The sequence below is a fragment of the Pseudophryne corroboree genome, chromosome 9, assembly GCF_028390025.1.
Source record: "Pseudophryne corroboree isolate aPseCor3 chromosome 9, aPseCor3.hap2, whole genome shotgun sequence".
Lineage (NCBI taxonomy): Eukaryota > Metazoa > Chordata > Amphibia > Anura > Myobatrachidae > Pseudophryne > Pseudophryne corroboree.
In genome coordinates, this window is record NC_086452.1 from 199,729,395 (window position 1) to 199,751,773 (window position 22,379).

Genomic DNA, 22,379 nt, shown 5'->3' on the forward strand with positions numbered 1-22,379 from the left:
CAGAGCAGCAATGGCAGAAGCCACCAGGATTCTTCGCTGGGCGGAAAATCATGTAAGCGCTCTGTCAGCGGTCTTCATTCTGGGAGTAGACAACTGGGAGGCAGACTTCCTCAGCAGGCACGATCTCCATCCAGGAGAGTGGGGACTTCATCAAGAGGTCTTTGCAGAGGTAACAAGTCGTTGGGGACTTCCTCAAATAGACATGATGGCGTCACGCCTCAACAGAAAGCTTTGGACGTATTGTTCCAGGTCGAGGGACCCTCAGGCAGTGGCGGTGGACGCCCTGGTGACACCGTGGGTGTTTCAGTCGGTCTATGTGTTCCCTCCGCTTCAACTTATCTAAAAAATATTGAGAATCATAAGACGAACAAGAGTGCAGACAATACTCATTGTCCCAGATTGGCCTCGAAGGGCCTGGTATTCAGATCTTCAGGAAATGATCACAGAAGATCCGTGGCCTCTTCCTCCCAGGGAGGACCTGTTGCAACAGGGGCCCTGTGTGTTCCAAAACTTACCACGGTTACGTTTGACGGCATGGCGGTTGAACACCAAATCCTAGCTAGGAAAGGTATTCCGGGGGAAGTCATCCCTACTCTAATCAAAGCTAGGAAGGAGGTAACGGCGAAGCACTATCACCGTATCTGGAGGAAATATGTATCTTGGTGTGAAGCCAAGAATGCTCCTACGGAAGATTTTCAGCTGGGTCGTTTTCTACATTTTCTACAGACATGAGTGGATATGGGCCTAAAGTTAGGCTCCATTAAGGTGCAGATTTCGGCCTTATCTGTATTCTTTCAGAAGGAATTGGCTTCTCTCCCAGAAGTCCAGACTTTTGTAAAGGGAGTGCTGCACATCCAACCTCCTTTTATGCCCCCAGTGGCACCGTGGGACCTTAACGTGGTGTTACAGTTCCTTAAATCACACTGGTTTGAACCTCTTCAAACAGTTGTATTAAAATTTCTCACTTGGAAAGTGGTCATGTTGTTGGCCTTGGCATCTACGAGGGGGGTGTCCGAATTGGCGGCTTTGTCTCACAAGAGCCCCTATCTGATTTTCCATGTGGATCGAGCAGAGTTGAGGACTCGTCCTCAATTTCTGCCTAAAGTGGTTTCGTTGTTTCATATGAAAAAACCTATTGTGGTGCCTGTGGCTACGGGTGACGTGGAGAATTCCAAGTCACTTGATGTAGTCAGGGCCTTAAAAATTTATGTAGCCAGGACGGCTCGGGTTAGGAAAACAGAGGCACTGTTTGTCCTGTATGCAGCCAACAAGGTTGGCACTCCTGCTTCTAAGCAGACTATTGCTCGCTAGATCTGTAACACGATTCAGCAGGCTCATTCTACGGCTGGATGGCCGTTACCAAATTCGGTAAAGGCCCATTCCACTAGGAAGGTGGGCTCTTCTTGGGCGGCTGCCCGAGGCGTCTCGGCATTACAGCTTTGCCGAGCAGCTACTTGGTCGGGTTCAAACACTTTTGCAAATTTCTACATGTTTGATACCCTGGCTGATGAGGACCTCATGTTTGCTCAATCAGTGCTGCAGAGTCATCCGCACTCTCCCGCCCGGTCTGGAGCTTTGGTATAAACCCCATGGTCCTTACGGAGTCCCCAGCATCCTCTAGGACGTAAGAGAAAATAAGATTTTAAACCTAGCGGTAAATCTTTTTCTCCTAGTCCGTAGAGGATGCTGGGCGCCCGTCCAAGTGCGGACAAATTCTGCGAGGCTTGTATATAGTTGTTGCTTACATAAGGGTTATGTTACAGTTGAGATCAGTCTCTGGCTGATGCTGTTTTGTTCATACTGTTAACTGGTTTAATATATACTGGTTAACTGGTTTAGTATGGTGTGGGCTGGTATGTATCTCGCCCTTAGATTAACAAAAATCCTTTCCTCGTACTGTCCGTCTCCTCTGGGCACAGTTCTATAACTGAGGTCTGGAGGAGGGGCATAGAGGGATGAGCCAGTTCACACCCATCTAAAGTCTTAGAGTGCCCATGTCTCCTGCGGAGCCAGTCTATACCCCATGGTTCTTACGGAGTCCCCAGCATCCTCTACGGACTAGGAGAAAAGATTTACCGGCAGGTTTAAAATCTTATTTTTATCTCTTTGACAAAAACAATATTGCAGAAATGGGAGTACCGTTATTTACTCAGCAGTAAGATCTACATACAGCATATATTATTATTATTATTATTATTATTATTATTTATTTCTCTTATGTCCTAGAGGATGCTGGTGTCCACATTAGTACCATGGGGTATAGATGGGTCCACTAGTAGCCATTGGCACTTTAAGAGTTTGAGAGTGTGGGCTTGCTCCTCCATCTATGCCCCTCCTGCCAGACTCAGTTTAGAGGAGCCGGTCACAGTTAGGGGATCTCTCCAGAGTTTCTCTAGTAAAGTTATTTTTTAGAGTTTATTATTTTACAGAGGGGTTGCTGGCAACAGCCTCCCTTCTTTGAGGGACTAAGGGGGGGGAGTAGTATCCGCTCTGCGGGTATGAGCCACTATCTCCGCTGACAGGACACTGAGCTCCTGTGGGGATCGAATGTTCCCCGCCACAGGGGATCACTCACCCCGGAAGCATGCCGCCACCCCCTTACAGAGCCAGAATATCAGAAGATGGCGAGATATGGCGGCACAGGGGTAGGAGCGCAGTGCTGTGCGGCTGCGCTCCGGGAAGGCTCTGCAGCACACAGTGTTGGCGCTATGAGGGGCATCCTGAGCCAGCGTCTTAATACCCTGCACTGGTCATGGACGCTAACCGGAGACTGAATCCGCAGGCTAGCGTCAAAATCAGCAGTACACAGACGCTAACCAGAGACCGAATCCCCCGGCTAGCGATGGAATCCTCAGGCCAGTATAAAGAATTTGTGCGGGAAGACGCTCCATTTCAGGAGGCGGAGCTTCTCTTCCGATCGGACCCAGCAGCGTTCAGCGCCATTTCCCTGCCTGCAGTTCCTGTAGGGGGTGCAGCTCATGTTTGAGGCCATTAGAGATCTGTTAAATATTGCTGACATGTCGCCTGAGCAAGTTGAGGAGGCTTACTGCACTGACAATAAGAAAGCCTCGCTAACCTTCCCTGCGTCTAAAATGTTAAACGCTATTTGAGAAATCCTGAGTGTAAAGATTCCAGATCCCCAAAAGGGTTCTGGTTACTTTCCCCTTCCTTGAAGAGGATAGAAAGAATTGGGAACAGTCCACCCATAGTTGATTCATCTGTGTCCAGACTGTCAAAGAGAGGGTGGTTTTACCTGTCCCAGGATCTTCCGCGTTGAATGAATCGGCTGATCGCAAGATTGACACTATGCTCAAATCCATATACGCGGCTTCGGGGGCGATACTACGGCCTACCATTGCCTGTGCATGGATCTCTAAACCTATAGTAAAGTGGTCTGGCACATTACTTGATAAATTGGTTACAATGGAAAAAAGTAACGTTGAATTGTTCTTACGTAACATACAGGATTCTGCGGGATTTACGGTGGAATCAATGAAAGACCTGGGTTCGATGACTGCTGGAATATCCTCCATGTCTGTCTCAACTCGTAAAGAACTCTGGCTGCGCCAATGGTCTGCCGACACGGAATCCAGGAGAGGTGTGGAGACCCTACCCTACACAGGTCAGGCTCTCTTTGGGGAAGCGTTGGATACGTGGATTTCAACGGCTATGGCGGGTAAGTCTCCGTTTCTTCCCACAGTTGCACCTGCCACGAAGAAACCCTTTTCTTCAGCTGCATCACAGTCATTTCGGACTGCCAAACCAAGTATGGCCAAACCGTCCAACACCTTCTTTAGGGGAGGTCGAACAAAATCCAAGAAACCTGCTGCTGCGGGTTACCAGGAACAGAAACCTGCTTCAGATACGCCAAGGTCCTCAGCATGACGGTGGAACATGCGGCCTGGAAGTGGGGCCAGTGGGGGCAAGATTCAGGCATTTCAGTCACGTCTGGGTGTCGTCCGGCCTGGATCCCTGGGTGCAAGATATGGTGTCCCAGGGGCACAGGCTGGAATTTCAAGATCTCCCTCCTCACCTATTCTTCAAATCTGGCTTGTCAGCTTTGCTAGTAGACAGGGCTATCCTATGGGAAGCCATCCAGAAGTTGGTGGACGCACAGGTTATTGTACCAGTTCCACCCCATATGCAAGACAAAGGTTACTATTCGAACCTTTTCATGGTACCGAAACCGGATGGTTAAGTCAGACCCATTCTGAACTTAATATTGCTAAATCCCTTCCTGAGGAAGTTCAAGTTCAAAATGGAGTCTCTAAGGGCGGGGATATCAGGTCTGGAGGAGGGGAAAATTCCTGGCATCCCTGGATATCAAGGATGCGTACCTCCACATTCCGATTTGACCACCGCATCAAGCTTATCTTCGAGGCCCTGCCATTCGGCCTCTCCACAGCACCGAGGGTATTCACCAAGGTGATGGCGGAGATGATGGTTCTCCTCCACAGACAGGAGGTGAACATATTTTCATATCTGGACAATCTGCTGATAAGGGAATCGTCCAAGGAGAAGCTGTTACAGTCCATTGTTCTCAATCTGCTCAGAGAACACGGTTGGATCCTGAATCTTCCAAAATCACGTTTGGAACCAACCAGGAGGCTGTCCTTTCTGGGAATGATCCTCGACACGGAAGTGCAGAGGGTGTTTCTTCCAGGGAAAAAAAGTGTTGGATATACGAACAATGGTCCGGGATGTCCTGAAGTCAGCCCGGGTGTCGGTTCATCAGTGCATTCGCCTTCTGGGAAAGATGGTGGCCTCTTACGAGGCTCTGCAGTATGGGAGGTTTCATGCTCTGTCCTTCAAACTGGATCTCCTGGACAAGTGGTCAGGGTCCCATCTACACATGCACCAGAGAATACGTCTGTTGCCAAATGCCAGGATTTCACTCCTCTGGTGACTGCAATTACCTCAACTTCTGGAGGGCCGCAGGTTCGGGATTCAAGACTGGATCCTTCTAACCACGGATGCAAGTCTCGGGGGCTGGGGCGCTCAAGGGGAAACCTTCCAAGGAAGGTGGTCAACTCTGTAAGCCGGCCTGCCAATTAACATTCTGAAACTAAGAGCCATATACAACGGTCTTCTCCAAGCGGCCCCTCTTCTGAGAAATCGGGCCATTCAAGTGCAGTCGGACAATGTAACGACAGTGGCTTACATAAACCGACAGGGCGGAACTAAGAACAGAGCTGCAATGTCAGAGGTAACAAGAATCATCCTCTGGGTGTTAGGTTCCTGGTGCTCAGAACAAGGGAGATGTTGCGTAGTGAGTCCAGAGCACCAGAACGTGACGCTGAAATAAGGTGTGGTGTGGAAATAGCCCCTAGCACCCTACCTCCATTGTTTCACCCGTGTGGTCAGTTCACGCCTGAGTGACTATGGTTTCTTGGGCCCACGGCAGCCGCGTTTGAAGGGCGGATTAGGTCTGCCCAACTCCGATGCCCCCAGGTCTTAGAGTGAGACAAGGCGTGAACCGAGACAGGATAATAACAAGGGGACCTCTAACTTAAGCAAACAGAAGCTAGGGGCTACTAACAACCCTAAAACTAAATATATGTGCGGCACGCCGCCAAAGGAAAAGAACAACAGGAAATGCTGTCCACACGCCGACACAATACTGTTGTGTACCGGCGGTGACAGCATAAGCAGAACCCTCTGCAAAACACCAGTAACAAAATATAACCAAAGAATACTGCGGCCTAGGCCGACGGACGCGGCAAAGCCGCTACTCACGGAACCGGTACAAATACTGGCAAACGGACAGGAACCCCCAATGCAGCCGACACAGACTCTCAGAACTGGAGGACAGGCAGAATCCTAAACGACAGACCGGTGGACACCAAGAAGCCAGACACTCGACCAGGCACAGACAAAGCCACAGGACTTCTGGACAGGAACGCTTCACGGCAGGACATGGGATCAGACACTGGAACCGACACAGGAACCGACACAGGAACCGACACTGGAAGCAGCTAGACAGACACTGCTAGACAGGAGCTCAGGAACTGGCAGGGACTAGCTCAGAACTCAAGAACTCTGGAACTATCACCAGCGTCTGTGAATTGCACTGAGCCAGAATATAACAGAGAGTCCTAATTAATTATGTCGTGCAGCTGCCCTGCTGCACAACTGAGAGGTGCAATTAACAGACAGGTGAGGCTGAACACATGGGAACAAGTTGCAATTACACAGACTCACCACCGGCAGCAAACAAGAGTCTTCTTAAACCAGAGCAACGAGAAATCCTGGCCTGCAAGACAACTATAAACATAAAATACGGAAAACAGGAATGAACCACTACCTGTGGTTCATAACAGTACCCTCTCCTTAAGGGTGAGCTCCGAACACCCCATGACACCCACAGAAGTATAACATAAAATACATAACCAAAATGCAAAACAGGAATGAGCCAGAGCCGTGGCTCATAACACTGGGCAGAAAAACACGCATTGGCGCTGTCAGCAATCTTCATTCCGGGAGTAGACAGCTGGGAAGTGGACTTCATCAGCAGACACGATCTCCATCCAGGGGAGTGGGGTCTCCATCCGGAGGTGTTGAAGGAGGTAACAGATCTTTGGGGCGTACCCTAAATCGATAAGATGGCCTCTCGTCTTAAAAAGAAGCTTTGGCGGTATTGTTCCAGATCGAGGGACCCGCAAGCAGTGGCGGTAGATGCCCTATTGACTCCGTGGGTGTTCCTGTCGGTGTACGTGTTTCCTTCACTCCCACTCATTCCAAGAGTTCTCAAGCTCATAAGAAGAACAGGAGTTCAGGCAATCCTCATCGCTCTGGACTGGCCGAGAAGGGCTTGGTACGCGGATCTTCTGAATTTACTGCTAGAAGAGCCGAGGCCTTTGCCTCTTCAGGAGGACGTGCTGCAGCAGGGGCCATTCGCCTTTCAAGACTTACCGCGGCTACGTTTGACGGCATGGAGGTTGAATGCCAGATACTAGCTCGGAAGGGCATTCTGAACAAAGTTATTCCTACCCTGATACAGGCTAGGAAAAGAGTAACGTCAAAGCATTACCATCGTATTTAGAAAAAATATGTATCTTGGTGTGAGTCCAAGAAGTTCCCTGCGGTGGAGTTTCATCTAGGACAATTTCTCCTCTTCCTGCAAGCAGGTGTAGATATGGGCCTGAGGTTAGGATCCATAAAGGTCCAAATTTCGGCCCTATCCATTTTCTTCCAGAAACAGTTGGCTGCCCTCCCTGAGGTTCAGACTTTTTTGAAGGGAGTTCTGCACATCCAACCTCCCTTTGTACAGCCTATGGCGCCTTGGGATCTTAACGTGGTGTTGCAGTTCCTCCAGTCAGACTGGTTTGAATCTCTTCTGGAGGTTGAGGTCAAGTTTCTCACGTGGAAAGCTGTCACTTTGTTGGCCTTAGCTTCTGCTAGACGTGTGTCGGAGTTGGGAGCTTTATCATATAAAAGCCCATGCTTGATCTTCCATGAAGACAGCTGAGCTTCGGACACGTCAGCAGTTTCTTCCGAAGGTTGTGTCAGCATTTTCATATCAACCAACCTATTGTGGTGCCAGTTGCGACTGACTCCTCAATCTCATCAAAGTCCTTAGATGTTGTAAGGGCTCTAAAGATCTATGGCCCTCATTCCGAGTTGTTCGCTCGCAAGGCGATTTTAGCAGAGTTACACACGCTAAGCCGCCGCCTACTGGGAGTGAATCTTAGCTTCTTAAAATTGCGAACGATGTATTCGCAATATTGCGATTACAAACTACTTAGCAGTTTCAGAGTAGCTTCAGACTTACTCGGCATCTGCGATCAGTTCAGTGCTTGTCGTTCCTGGTTTGACGTCACAAACACACCCAGCATTCGCCCAGACACTCCTCCGTTTCTCCAGCCACTCCTGCGTTTTTTCCGGAAACGGTAGCATTTTCATCCACACGCCCATAAAACGCCGTGTTTCCGCCCAGTAACACCCATTTCCGGTCAATCACATTACGTTCGCCGGAGCGAAGAAAAAGCCGTGAGTAAAAAAACTATCTTCATAGCAAAATTACTTGGCGCAGTCGCAGTGCGAACATTGCGCATGCGTACTAAGCAGAAAAACGCTGCGATGCGAAGAAAATTACCGAGCGAACGACTCGGAATGAGGGCCTATGTGAGGAGGACTGGTCGTCACAGAAAATCGGACTCTCTGTTGGTACTGTATGATCCCAAGAAAATTGTGTGTCCTGCTTCTAAGCAGACGATCTCTCGCTGGATGTGGTTCACTATCCAGCATGCGTGTTCTACGGTAAGCTTGCCATGTCCTACGTCTGTTAAGGCCCACTCTACTCTACTCTTAAGGTGGGTTCTTCCTGGGCAGCTGCCCGGGGTGTCTCGGCCGAACAGCTACTTGGTCGTACAAATTCGATACTTTGGCCTCTGAGGACCTTAAGTTTGGTCAATTGGTTCTGCAGGAGCCTCCGCGCTCTCCCTCCCATTCTGAGAGCTTTGGTACATCCCCATGGTACTAATGTCCCAGCATCCTCTAGGATGTTAGAGAAAATAAGATTTTAAACCTACCGTAAGGACCATGGGGATAGACGGGCTCCACAGGAGACATGGGCACTTTAAGAAAGAACTTTAGGTATGGGTGTGCACTGGCTCCTCCCTCTATGCCCCTCCTCCAGACCTCAGTTAGAGAAACTGTGCCCAGAGGAGACGGACAGTACGAGGAAAGGATTTTTGTTAATCCAAGGGCAAGATTCATACCAGCCCACACCATTCACACCGTATAACTTGTGATATACTAACCAGTTAACAGTATGAAAACAACATAGCATCAGTCCGAGACCGATGACAACTATAACATAACCCTTATGTAAGCAAAACTATATACAAGTCTTGCAGAAGTAGTCCGCACTTGGGACGGGCGCCCAGCATCCTCTACGGACTAGGAGAAAAAGATTTACCGGTAGGTTTAAAATCTTATTTTCTCTTACGTCCTAGAGGATGCTGGGGACTCCGTAAGGACCATGGGGATTATACCAAAGCACCCAAACGGGCGGGAGAGTGCGGATGACTCTGCAGCACCAATTGAGCAAACAGGAGGTCCTCCTCAGCCAGGGTATCAAACTTATAGAATTTTGCAAAGGTGTTTGAACCCGACCAAGTAGCAGCTCGGCACAGCTGTAGTGCCGAGACCCCTCGGGCAGCCGCCCAAGAAGAGCCCACCTTCCTAGTGGAATGGGCCTTGACCGATTTTGGTAACGGCAATCCAGCCGTAGAATGAGCCTGCGGAATCGTGTTACAGATCCAGCGAGCAATGGTCTGCTTTGAAGCAGGAGCAAAGGCTGTGACAAATGTTTTCAATCGTATGCGCAATAAAACTTGGAGTGACGCTTCTGATGAAGGACATTTAGTCCGATACGCGTTAAGCGTGGCTCTTGCTTTTTATCCGTGACTGACCCTGGGACATTTGGACACAATCACCTTTGGCGTTTACCCTGCATGCTATCAGGCACCTGGAGATCTGGTGCACAGCTTCTACCATCATTTGCTGCGGCTGCAAGGAACCTCTTGGTGATATACTATCTGTGTTACCCTATGGAGTCTTACATGATATGCTTCTCTTTTTTTAATTTCTTGTAAGTTTTATCTGTGCATTAAATTGGTGCGTGTTTTTTAAAAAAGTACTACACCATGGTCTGCGTTTTAATGGTGCCTCTTATTCTATTCCCATTCATATTGGGGAAGGAGGCACTTATTTTTCAGGTCTTTCTGGGATACCATTAACCCTATCCGAATACTGGGCCTGATATAAAGATTATTTAGAGTGAATCTCTATCCAGTATTTATCATCATATGAGGACTATCTTCCAATCAAGGGTGATTGTATTTTATTCATATCATTTGACTATGTATATGTTCTTGCATGGTATTTGGTGAGCGCTATTTCCACGTGTGCAAATTTTCTCTACATCTGTTGAAGCAGGAGCGCCAACCTTGTTGGCTGCATACAGGACAAACAGTGCTTCTGTTTTTCTGACCCTAGCCGTTCTGGCCACGTAAATTTTCAAAGCCCTGACCACATCAAGGGACTCAGAATCCTCCAAGTCTCGCGTAGCCACAGGCACCACAATAGGTTGGTTCATATGAAAAGATGACACCACCTTAGGCAAGAATTGAGGACGGGTCCGCAATTCCGCTCTATCCATATGGAAAACCAGATAGGGGCTTTTATGAGACAAAGCCGCCAATTCCGACACTCGCCTAGCCGAAGCCAAGGCTAACAACATGACCACCTTCCAAGTGAGATATTTTAACTCCACCGTTTTAAGTGGTTCAAACCAGTGCGACTTAAGGAAACTCAACACCACGTTAAGGTCCCAAGGCACCACCCGAGGTACAAAAGGAGGCTGAATATGCAGCACTCCCTTCACAAAAGTCTGTACTTCTGGGAGAGAAGCTAATTCCTTCTGAAAGAAAATGGATAGGGCCGAAATCTGAACCTTAATGGAGCCTAATTTTAGGCCCAAATTCACTCCAGTTTGTAGGAAGTGAAGGAAACGGCCCAGATGGAATTCTTCCGTAGGAGCATTCCTGGCCTCACACCAAGAAACATACTTTCGCCATATACGGTGATAATGTTTAGCTGTCACGTCCTTCCTAGCCTTTATCAGAGTAGGAATGACCTCATCCGGAATGCCCTTTTCCGCTAGGATCCAGCGTTCAACCGCCATGCCGTCAAACGCAGCCGTGGTAAGTATTGGAACAGACAGGGCCCCTGTTGCAACAGGTCCTCCCTGAGAGGAAGGGGCCACGGATCTTCTGTGAGAATTTCCTGCAGATCCGGATACCAGGCCCTTCGTGGCCAATCTGGGACAATGAGAATTGTCTCCACTCCTCTTTTTCTTATTATTCTCAACACCCTGGGGATGAGAGGAAGAGGAGGAAACACATAGACCGACTGGAACACCCACGGTGTCACTAGGGCGTCCACAGCTACCGCCTGAGGGTCTCTTGACCTGGCGCAATACCTCTGCAGCTTTTTGTTGAGGCGGGACGCCATCATGTCTATCTGGGGCAGTCCCCACTGACTTGCAATCTGTGCGAAGACTTCCTGATGAAGTCCCCACTCTCCTGGATGCAGGTCATGCCTGCTGAGGAAGTCTGCTTCTCAGTTGTCCACTCCCGGAATGAACACTGCTGACAGTGCGCTTACATGATTTTCCGCCCAGCGAAGAATCCTGGTGGCTTCCGCCATTGCCACTCTGCTCCTTGTGCCGCCTTGGCGGTTTACATGAGCCACTGCGGTGATGTTGTCTGACTGGATCAGAACTGGTAGGTCGCGAAGCAAGGTCTCCGCTTGACGAAGGGCATTGTATATGGCCCTCAGCTCCAGGACGTTGATGTGAAGACAAGTCTCTTGACTTGACCAAAGACCTTGGAAGTTTCTTCCCTGTGTGACTGCTCCCCAACCTCGGAGGCTCGCGTCCGTGGTCACCAGAACCCAGTCCTGAATGCCGAACCTGCGGCCCTCTAGAAGGTGAGCACTCTGTAGCCACCACAGGAGAGATACCCTGGCCCTGGGGGACAGGGTGATCAACTGATGAATTTGTAGATGTGACCCGGACCACTTGTCCAGTAGGTCCCATTGGAAGGTCCTTGCATGGAACCTGCTGAAGGGAATGGCCTCGTAAGATGCCACCATCTTTCCCAGGACTCGAGCCTTTTCTATCGGAAGATAAACCCTTTTCTGGTCCGTATCCAGAATCATGCCCAAGAAGGTCAGACGAGTCGTAGGAACCAACTGCGACTTCGGGATATTGAGAATCCAGCCGTGTTGCTGTAACACCTTCAGTGAAAGTGACACGCTGTTCAGTATCTGCTCTCTTGATCTCACTTTTATGAGGAGATCGTCCAAGTACGGGATAATTGTTACACCCTGTTTGCGCATGAGCACCATCATTTCCGCCATTACCTTGGTGAAAATCCTCGGGGCCGTGGAAAGTCCAAACGGCAACGTCTGAAATTGGTAATGACAATCCTGTACCTCAAATCTCAGGTACGCCTGATGAGGTGGATATATGGGAACATGAAGGTATGCATCCTTTATGTCCAGAGATACCATAAAATCCCCCCCTTCCAGGCTGACGATGACTGCTCTGAGCGATTCCATCTTGAACTTGAACCTTTTCAAGTATAGGTTCTGGGATTTTAAATTTAAAATGGGTCTGACCGTACCGTCTGGTTTCGGGACTACAAACAGGGTTGAGTAATATCCCCTCCTTTGTTGAAGTAGGGGAACCTTGACCACCACCTGTTGAAGATACAATTTGTGAATTGCATTTAACACTCTCTCCCTTTCTGTTGGAGAAGCCGGTAGGGCCGATTTGAAAAACCGGCAAGAAGGCACCTCTTCGAATTCCAGCTTGTAACCCTGAGAAACAATATCTATTGCCCAGGGATCCACCTGTGAGTGAACCCAGATGTAGCTGAAAATTCGAAGACGTGCCCCCACTGGGGCGGACTCCCTTAGCGGAGCCCCAGCGCCATGCGGTGGATTTTGTAGAGGCCGGGGAGGACTTCTGTTCCTGGGAACTAGCTGTGTTGTGCAGCTTTTTCCCTCTGCCCTTACCTCTGGCAAGAAAGGATGCACCTCGTACTGTCTTGTTTCTCTGTGACCGAAAGGACTGCATTTGATAATGTGGCGCTTTCTTAGGCTGTGAGGGAATATAAGGCAAAAAATTTGATTTACGAGCTGTAGCTGTGGAGACCAGGTCCGAGAGACCTTCCCCAAACAATTCCTCACCCAGTAAAGTAAAACCTCCATATGCCTCTTTGAGTCGGCATCACCTGTCCATTGCCGGGTCCATAGGACTCGTCTAGCAGAAATCGACATAGCGTTGACTCTAGAACCCAGTAGACCAATGTCTCTTTGAGCATCTCTCATATATGACAGCATCTTTTATATGTCCTAGGGTCAATAAAATGGTATCCTTATCCATTGTCTCAATCTCCGCTGATAAGGTATCTGCCCACGCTGCTACAGCGCTACAAACCCAAGCCGACGCAATCGCCGGTCTGAGTAAGGTACCAGAATGTGTGTAAATGGACTTCAAAGTAACCTCCTGCTTGCGATCAGCAGGATCCCTGAGGGTAGCCGTAACTTGGGATGGCAGCGCTACCTTTTTGGATAAGCGTGTCAACGCCTTGTCCACCCTAGGGGAGGATTCCTATCGTATCCTGTCCTTTGCCGGGAAAGGATACGCCATAAGAATTCTTTTGGGAATCTGCAGTTTCTTGTCTGGAGATTCCCACGCTTTTTCACACAACTCGTTCAGCTCATGAAGGGGGGGGGGGAAGGTTACCTCAGGCTTCTTTCCCTTATACATGTGTACCCTCGTGTCAGGGACAGAGGGTTCCTCTGTGATATGCAAAACATCTTTTATTGCAATAATCATATATCGAATAGTTTTAGCCAATTTTGGCTGTAACTTTGCATCATCGTAGTCGACACTGGAGTCAGAATCCGTGTCGGTATCAGTGTCTACTATTTGGGATAGTGGGCGCTTTTGAGACCCCGAAGGTCCCTGTGACATAGGGACAGACATGGGTTGATTCCCTGGCTGTTCCCTAGCTTCAGCTTTGTCTAATCTTTTGTGCAATAAATTCACATTAGCACTTAAAACATTCCACATATCCATCTAGTCAGCTGTCGGCGTTGTCGACGGAGACACCACACACATTTGCTCCACCTCCTCCCTAGGAGAGCCTTCTACCTCAGACATGTCGACACATGCGTACCGACAGACCACACACTCAGGGAATCCTCTTATCTGAAGACAGTTCCCCCGCAAGGCCCTTTGGAGAGTGTCAAAGTCGAAAAATATCCTGATGCATATGCCTTGTACTAACCCCTCATGCACATGCCCGCTGCGCGTGCACACACTCTGCCGTGCGTGCACATATCCGCAATTTGCGTAAGATCGCTCCGGCGATCACGCGCGTTGTATGCGCATTTACGGTAGAGGTTGTAAGCGTCTAGCGTGCGACTCGATCGTAGCATATTTAACCCAAATAGTGTGTTTTGTGGTACATATTCCCCTAGACAATGTCAGCAAGTATGTTTAGTTTAAACTGTTCCTGGACAGAGGGATTCCTCTTTACATGATAGGAAGGGTCAGACAAAGGTTGAAAGGTGGTGTTTAGTATCCAGCTGTAGGGTATTTTAAGAGTAACATTCTGATGCTAGTTAGGAAAGGATCGCTCGCTCCTGCGTATAGTTATGTACAAATGTAGTTTATGAACATTAACTGTATTTGCTGTAAATTATGAATAAAACATGCGGCGGGAATCCTGAGGATACCTCCCACCAGAGCAGTTGGGGAAAGACACAGCCCACCTGTTCAAATCCACCTACGACCTTTGCTATAATGTGGAGACACATCCCTGTGTCCAATGAACAATGAGATACAAGGTACCATTGTATTGTGAATGTATGTTGTGCTATATAAAGACCACCATTGCCTGGCCAGACTCTCTCTCTCTGAAGGCTTTCTCCCTGAATGCTGAGGACTGGATCCAGGTCGCGCATGCGAATCATCCCCACGTATGTATTATTCTCTGTAGCCATTTTGTTATCCATTTTGTTCGCCATTTGTTCCCATTGTGTTCTCATTCTGTTCGCTCTTGTTTGCGATTGTTCGCTATTGTATGTATTATTCTCTGTTATTCTGTTTAGATTTCTATGTTAGTTTGTAGTGTATAACTTGTATTGTGTTTCCCTTTTCTCTAAACCATCCACGGCGGTGTTAGAGCTGCTGTGGTTTTTAAATCCAAACCAGGTCTTGTGTTTTCACTGTTTATTGCAAAGGGCTTTTCTTAGCGTCTCAATTGCTCAAACAGCATACACCTTGTTAAGGTTTCTAATCGTTACATCATTTCAGTACTTGGTTATTAAGGTTTAGAGTATAAGTATATTATCACTGTGTTTTATTAGCAAGGTTTAAAAGGTTATCCACTGTGTGTGCGCCCGCTGTGTGTAATCCGTACACTCAGCGCAGCGTGTGTACGCCAAGTGCGTAGCACGTGCGGGACTTTGTACGCAAATAGCGTACAAAGTGCGTAGCACGTGCACGTGGTCTAGCGGCCATAGCGGCTCCACAGTAATAGTGTATAGCTTTATGTTTAATGGTAATAATTGACATTATCAAGAGACAGAGAGAGAGTATGCCAGCACACACCCAGCGCCAATGACCCAGGAAAAAACACACACAATATGTTTACCCAGTAGCGCTGTAATCTGTATATTTGCCCCAAATTATGTGCCCCCCCCCCCCCCCCTTCTTTAAAACCCTCTTTCACCATGGATAAGCAGGGGAGAGTCCGGGGAGCTTCCTCTCAGCGCTGTGCTGTGGAGAAAATGGCGCTGGTGAGTGCTGAGGAAGAAGCCCCGTCCCCTCAGCGGTGGGCTTCTGTCCTGCTAAAATATATAAAAAACTGGCGGGGGCTCTTTATATATACAGTGCCCAGCCTGTGTATATATGTTTATTGCCAGAATTGAGGTTTATATTGCTGCCCAGGGCGCGTCCCCTGCGCCCTGCACCCTTACAGTGACTGCCGTTTGTGTGTGCTGTGTGGGAGCAATGGCGCACAGCTTTACCGCTGTGCTTTACCTCAGTGAAGATCTGAAGTCTTCTGCCGCCTCTGAAGTCTTCTTTCTTCTCATACTCACCCGGCTTCTATCTTCTGGCTCTGCGAGCAGGACGGCGGCGCGGCTCTGGGACGGACGGCAAGGGTGAGACCTGCGTATTGATCCCTCTGGAGCTAATGGTGTCCAGTAGCCTAAGAAACAGAGCCTAACATTAAAGTAGGTCTGTTTCTCTCCCCTCAGTCCCTCGATGCAGGGAGTCTGTTGCCAGCAGGCTCCCTGAAAATAAAAAAACCTAACAAATATACTTTCTTTTCAGGAAACTCAGGAGAGCTCCCTGTAATGCACCCAGTCTCCTCTGGGCACAGTAGTAAACTGAGGTCTGGAGGAGGGGCATAGAGGGAGGAGCCAGTGCACACCCATACCTAAAGTTCTTTCTTAAAGTGCCCATGTCTCCTGCGGAGCCCGTCTATCCCCATGGTCCTTACGGAGTCCCCAGCATCCTCTAGGACGTAAGAGAAAATAGGATTTTAATTACCTACCGGTAAATCCTTTTCTCGTAGTCCGTAGAGAATGCTGGGCGCCCGCCCAGCGCTTCGTGATCCTGCAGTTATTTAGTTCAGTAATGCTTAGTTCTTGGTAATACTGTTTTGTTACTTGGTAAGTAATCCTGTCAGCCGTTGCTGATGTTTCAAGCTAGTTAGCTTGGTTTGCCTTGTGTGTGAGCTGGTGTGAATCTCGCCACTATCTGTGTAAAATCCTCTCGGAGATGTCCGTCTCCTCGGGCACATTTTCTAGACTGAGTCTGGTAGGAGGGGCATAGAGGGAGGAGCCAGCCCACACTCTCAAACTCTTAAAGTGCCAATGGCTCCTAGTGGACCCGTCTATACCCCATGGTACTAATGTGGACCCTAGCATCCTCTACAGACTACGAGAAAAGGATTTACCGGTAGGTAATTAAAATCCTATTTTCTCATACGTCCTAGAGGATGCTGGGGACGACATCAAGACCATGGGGGTATAGACGGGATCCGCAGGAGACATGGGCACTCTAAAGACTTCTCATTGGGTGTGAACTGGCTCCTCCCTCTATGTCCCTCCTCCAGACCTCAGTTTTAGAAATGTGCCCAGGTCGACTGGATGCACTCTGAGGAGCTCTACTGAGTTTCTCTGAAAAGACTTATGTTAGGTTGTTTTTTTTCAGAGATATCTGCTGACATCAGACTCCCTGCTTCGTGGGACTGAGGGGGCAGAAGCAGAACCAACTTCCTCAGAGTTTCATGGCTCTGCTTCTGGCTGACAGGACACCATTAGCTCCTGAAGGGAACTGAACGCTAGCCGTGTCTAGATGCTCACTCCCTCAGCACTCCGTCACCCCCCTCACAGAGCCAGAAGTCAGAAGACAGGTGAGTATAAGAAGAATGATCTTCTATCAAGTAAGTGACGGCTGAGGTGCGGCGCGGTTGGCGGGAGCACAGCGTGCCATTGCTGCCCACACACACAAGCACTACAGGGTGTAGGGTGGGGGGGCGCTCTGGGCAACACAAAAAATACCTCAAACTGGCTAAAAGGGGGTATAAGTTGCCACTGGCACAGCCCTACCCCCGCCAGTATAAATATTACAGTGTTTGTATGAGTGTAAGGACGCGCCATTGCAGGGGCGGAGCTTCTTCCTCAGGCAGCCAGCACACTACTCAGCGCCATTTTCTCTCTCTCCTCAGGCTGCAGAGAACACGCTGGTCCTCTCCTCCACTTCTGACAAGTACAGGGTGCTATTAAGGGGGGGCACAAAGCGATTGTGGTGCATCTGATAGTGTATATTACTATTTAAAAAGCGCTGTTAGGCTGTGGACATCCTGTGTTCACAGGAAATACTGGCGCTGGGATTGTGAACTGGCTGCTCCTATCCTGTGTCCTTCTGACAGATTTTACTGTGGGTCTGTCCCCAAAATAAGTCCCAGTGTGTCTGTTGGTGTGCTGTACACGTGTGAGGCATGTCTGAGGCAGGGAGTTCCTCCCCGGAGGAAGCCATTTTAGGGACACAGAGTTGTAATGTGGTGGCGCTACCGGCACACCAAGAGCCTGCATGGGTGAAAGAGATACGTGACTTTATGCATCTGATTAACCGTAGATTAGATAAGTCTGAATCTAAGGCTGCATGCTGGAGAAAATCTGTGGAAGATGTGATTTTTCAGGATGCTGTTATTCCTTTTGCGGGCGGCCCCTCTGGGTCACATTAGAGACCATTTGCAAATGTTGTAAACACTGATACCCACACGGATTCTGACTTTTGTGTCGACGATAGTGAATCCAGAGAGATGGATCATAAATTGGCAAAAAATATACAATATATGATTGTTGCTATAAGGGACGTGTTGGCGGTTACAGAAACCACTCCTGTACCTCAGAAGAAGGCGTATTTATGTAAGGAAAAGAAGTCCAAAGTCACGTTCCCCCCTTCACACGAACTAAATGCTCTGTTTGAAGGGATGTGGGTGAATCCTGATAAAAGATTTCGTATTCCCAAAAGGATTCACATAGCTTACCCTTTCCCGGCTGAGGACAGAAAAAGTGGGAGTCACCCCCTGTGTTAGACAGTGCACTTTCCAGGTTGGCAAAGAAGGTAATTCTCCCTGCTCCTGGCACAACTTCTCTTAAAAATGAAAACGACATTGAAATCCATTTATGTTTCCAATGGTACACTGATTAGGCCCACTATTGCCTGCGCATGGGTGAGTCGCGCTATTGAAAAATGGTCAGAAAGCGTATCATCAGAAATTGACACGATTGATAAAGATGAGATACTCCTTAAGTTAGGGAATATCAAGGACGCTGCCGCCTACATGCTGGAAGCAATGAAGGATATTGGACTCTTGAGTTCACAGGCCGCTACCATGGCAGTATCGGCAAGGCGGGCGTTGTGGATTCGCCAGTGGAACGCGGATGCAGATTCCAAAAGAAACATGGAGGCTCTCCCATATAAAGGTGAGGCCTTATTTGTTGATGGCCTGGATGCGTTAGTCTCGGCGGCTACCGCAGGTAAGTCGACGTTTTTGCCCTCTGCGCCTGCACCAGCAAAAAAGACCTATCACCCGCAAATGCAGTCCTTTCGGCCCAATAAATACCAAAAGACGAGAGGTTCCCCCTTCTTTGCGGGTAGGGGAAGGGGAAAGAAGCCCACAGTGGCTCCAGGTTCCCAAGAGCAGAAGTCTACCCCTACTTCTGCCAAATCCCCAGCATGACGCTGGAGCTCCCTTGCGGGAGGCCGCTCGGGTGGGGGCATGTCTCAAACTCTTCAGCCAGGATTGGATTCTGTCTGGCCTGGATCCCTGGGTGTTGCAAATAGTATCCCAGGGGTACAAGCTGGAGTTTCAAGACATTCCCCCATGCCGATTTTTCAAATCGACCTTGCCAGTTTCTCCATCAGAAAGAGAAGCAGTAACAGCGGCAATCCAAAAATTATGTCAAGACCAGGTCATAGTCCTGGTACCATTGTCACAACAAGGGAGGGGTTTTTATTCAAGCCTCTTTGTGGTTCCGAAGCCGGACGGCTCGGTCAGACCGATCCTAAATCTAAAGGATCTGAATGGTTACCTAAAAAGGTTCAAGTTCAAGATGGAATCACTTTGGGCAGTGATTGCCAGTCTGGAGAAGCGGGACTACTTGGGGTCGGTGGACATAAAGGATGTTTACCTGCATGTTCCCATTTATCCTCCTCACCAGGTTTATCTGAGATTCGCGGTTCAGGATTGCCATTACAAAATTCCAGACGTTACCTTTCGGTCTCTCCACGGCGCCGAGGGTATTCATCAAGGTGATGGCGGAGATGATGGTTCTTCTTCGTCTGAAAGAAGTCAATATAATTCCTTATCTGGACGACCTCCTGATAAAGGCGAGATCCAGGGAGCAGTTGTTATAAAACATATCACTCTCTCTGTCAATACGCCAACAACACGGCTGGATCATAAATTTCCCAAAGTCACAGTTGGAACCGACGACAAGGTTGTCTTTCCTCGGGATGATTCTGGACACAGAAGTTCAGAGAGTATTTCTTCTGCTGGAAAAGGCTATGGAAATCCAGAAAATGGTAAAACAGATATTGAAACCATCAAGTGTGTCGATCCATCAGTGCATTCGGTTGTTGGGGAAGATGGTGGCAGCATACGAGGCCATACAGTTTGGCAGGTTCCATGCCAGAGTATTCCAGTGGGACCTGTTGGACAAGTGGTCGGGGTCACACCTACACATGCACAGAAAGATAATCCTGTCGTCAAAAACCAGGATTTCGCTCCTGTGGTGGTTACACAACTCTCACCTGCTAGAGGGACGCAGGTTCGGGATTCAGGACTGGGTCCTGGTAACCACGGATGCAAGTCTCCGAGGCTGGGGAGCAGTCTCTCAGGGAGAAATCTTCCAAGGACGTTGGTCACAACAGGAAGCCTGCCTTCACATAAACGTTCTGGAGCTAAGAGCCATTTACAACGGCCTTCAACAAGCGGTACATCTTCTTCAAGACCGTCCCGTGCACATCCAGGCGGACAATGTAACAGCAGTCGCATACATAAACAGGCAGGGCGGAACGAAAAGCAGAGCGGCAATGGCAGAGGCGAGAAAAATCCTCCGCTGGGCAGAAAAACATCTACAAGCTCTGTCGGCAATATTCATTCCGGGATAGACAACTGGGAAGCAGACTTCCTCAGCAGACACTATCTCAATCCAGGAGAGTGGGGCCTCCACCAAGAAGTCTTTGCAGAGGTGACAAGTCTTTGGGGAGTTCCTCAAATAGACATGATGGTGTCTCGTCTCAACAAGAAGCTTCAGAGATACTGTTCCAGGTCGAGAGACCCTCAAGCAGTAGCAGTGGATGCACTGGTGACCCAGTGGGTGTTTCCGTCAGTGTATGTCTTACCTCCACTCCCGCTGATCCCAAAAGTACTCAGGATCATAAGAAAAACAGGGGTTCGAGCAATCTTCATTGCCCCAGACTGGCCAAGGAGGGCTTGGTACCCAGATCTTCAGCAGTTACTCATAGGAGATCCTCTGCCTCTTCCTCCTCGAGAGGACCTGCTGCAGAAGGGGCCGTGTGTGTGCCAAGACTTACCGTGGCTATGTTTGACGGCATGGCTGTTGAGCGCCGTATCCTAGCCAGGAAGGGTATTCCCGAGGAGGTCATCCCCACCCTTATTCAGGCCAGAAAGGGAGTAACGTTGAAACATTACCACCGTATTTGGAGAAAATATGTATCTTGGTGTGAATCCAAGAAAGCTCCTATGGAAGAGTTTCATTTAGGACGTTTTCTCCATTTTTTGCAGGATGGTGTGGAAGCGGGCCTCCGATTGGCATCAATCAAGGTCCAGATTTCAGCCTTGTCAGTGTTCTTCCAGAAACAATTGGCCTCTCTTCCAGAGGTTCAGACCTTTGTGAAAGGGGTTCTGCACATCCAGCCTCCATTTGTGCCTCCAGTGGCACCATGGGACCTTAACGTGGTATTGCAGTTCCTTCAATCGGATTGGTTTGAGCCGCTACAAAAAATAGAGTTGAAGTTTCTCACTTGGAAAGTGGTGATGCTTTTGGCTTTGGCATCCGTAAGGCGTGTGTCTGAATTGGGGGCCTTTTCATGACGATAGGGCAGAGTTGAGGACTCATCAACATTTTCTTCCGAAGGTGGTTTCATCTTTCCACATAAACCAACCTATTGTGGTGCCAGTAGTTACTGACACATTCACTGATTCAAAATCTCTAGATGTGGTTAGAGCTTTGAAAATCTATGTCGCTAGAACGGCTCGTATACGGAAAACAGAGTCTTTGTTTGTCCTGTATGCTCACAACAAGATAGGCTGTCCTGCTTCCAAGCAGACTATTGCACGTTGGATTAGAAATACGATTCAGCAAGCTCATACTTCGGCTGGATTGCCGTTACCGACGTCGGTAAAGGCCCACTCCACTAGGAAGGTAGGCTCATCCTGGGCGGCTGCCCGGGGGGTCTCGGCATTACAACTTTGCCGAGCAGCTACTTAGTCAGGGTTAAACACATTTGCTAAGTTCTACAAGTTTGACACCTTGGCCGATGAGGACCTCAAGGTTGGTCAATCGGTGCTGCAGGGTCATCCGCACTCTTCCGCCCATACTGGAGCTTTGGTATAGACCCAATGGTCTTGATGTCGTCCCCAGCATCCTCTAGGACACATGAGAAAATAGGATTTTGATACCTACCGGTAAATCCTTTTCTCCTAGTCCGTAGAGGATGCTGGGCGCCCGTCCTAGTGCGTATTTTACCTGCAGTTTAGTTATTACAGTTACACAAGTTGTGTTATTTTAGATCAGCATGTTGCTGCAATTGGTTCATGCCTGTTGGCGTGTGTTATGTTGAATGCCATGTGTGCGGCATGGTTGAGGGTGTGAGTTGGTAGATATCTCTCCACTAGTTTAGTAATTCCTTTCCTCGAAATGTCAGTCTCCCTGGGCACAGTTCTTACAACTGAGGTCTGGAGGAGGGGCATAGAGGGCGGAGCAAGTTCACACCCAATGAAAAGTTTTTAGAGTGCCCATGTCTCCTGCAGATCCCGTCTATACCCCCATGGTCTTGATGTCGTCCCCAGCATCCTCTACGGACTAGGAGAAAAGGATTTACCGGTAGGTATCAAAATCCTATTTTACATTTGTATTATAATCCTTTATTTATATGGTGTCAAAATGGTCCGCAGCACCTTAAAATGTACTTAAACAGAAACATTATGAATAAAACAAGAAAACGGTGACTCGCATTACATAACATT

The 22,379-nt window shown here is 48.7% G+C and overlaps 1 protein-coding gene across 1 annotated transcript in view; it reads left to right on the top strand.

Annotated features, from left to right (window-relative positions):
• LOC134957870 (uncharacterized oxidoreductase ZK1290.5-like) overlaps positions 1 to 22,379 on the top strand; it is a 530,010-nt gene that overhangs the window by 163,577 nt on the left and 344,054 nt on the right.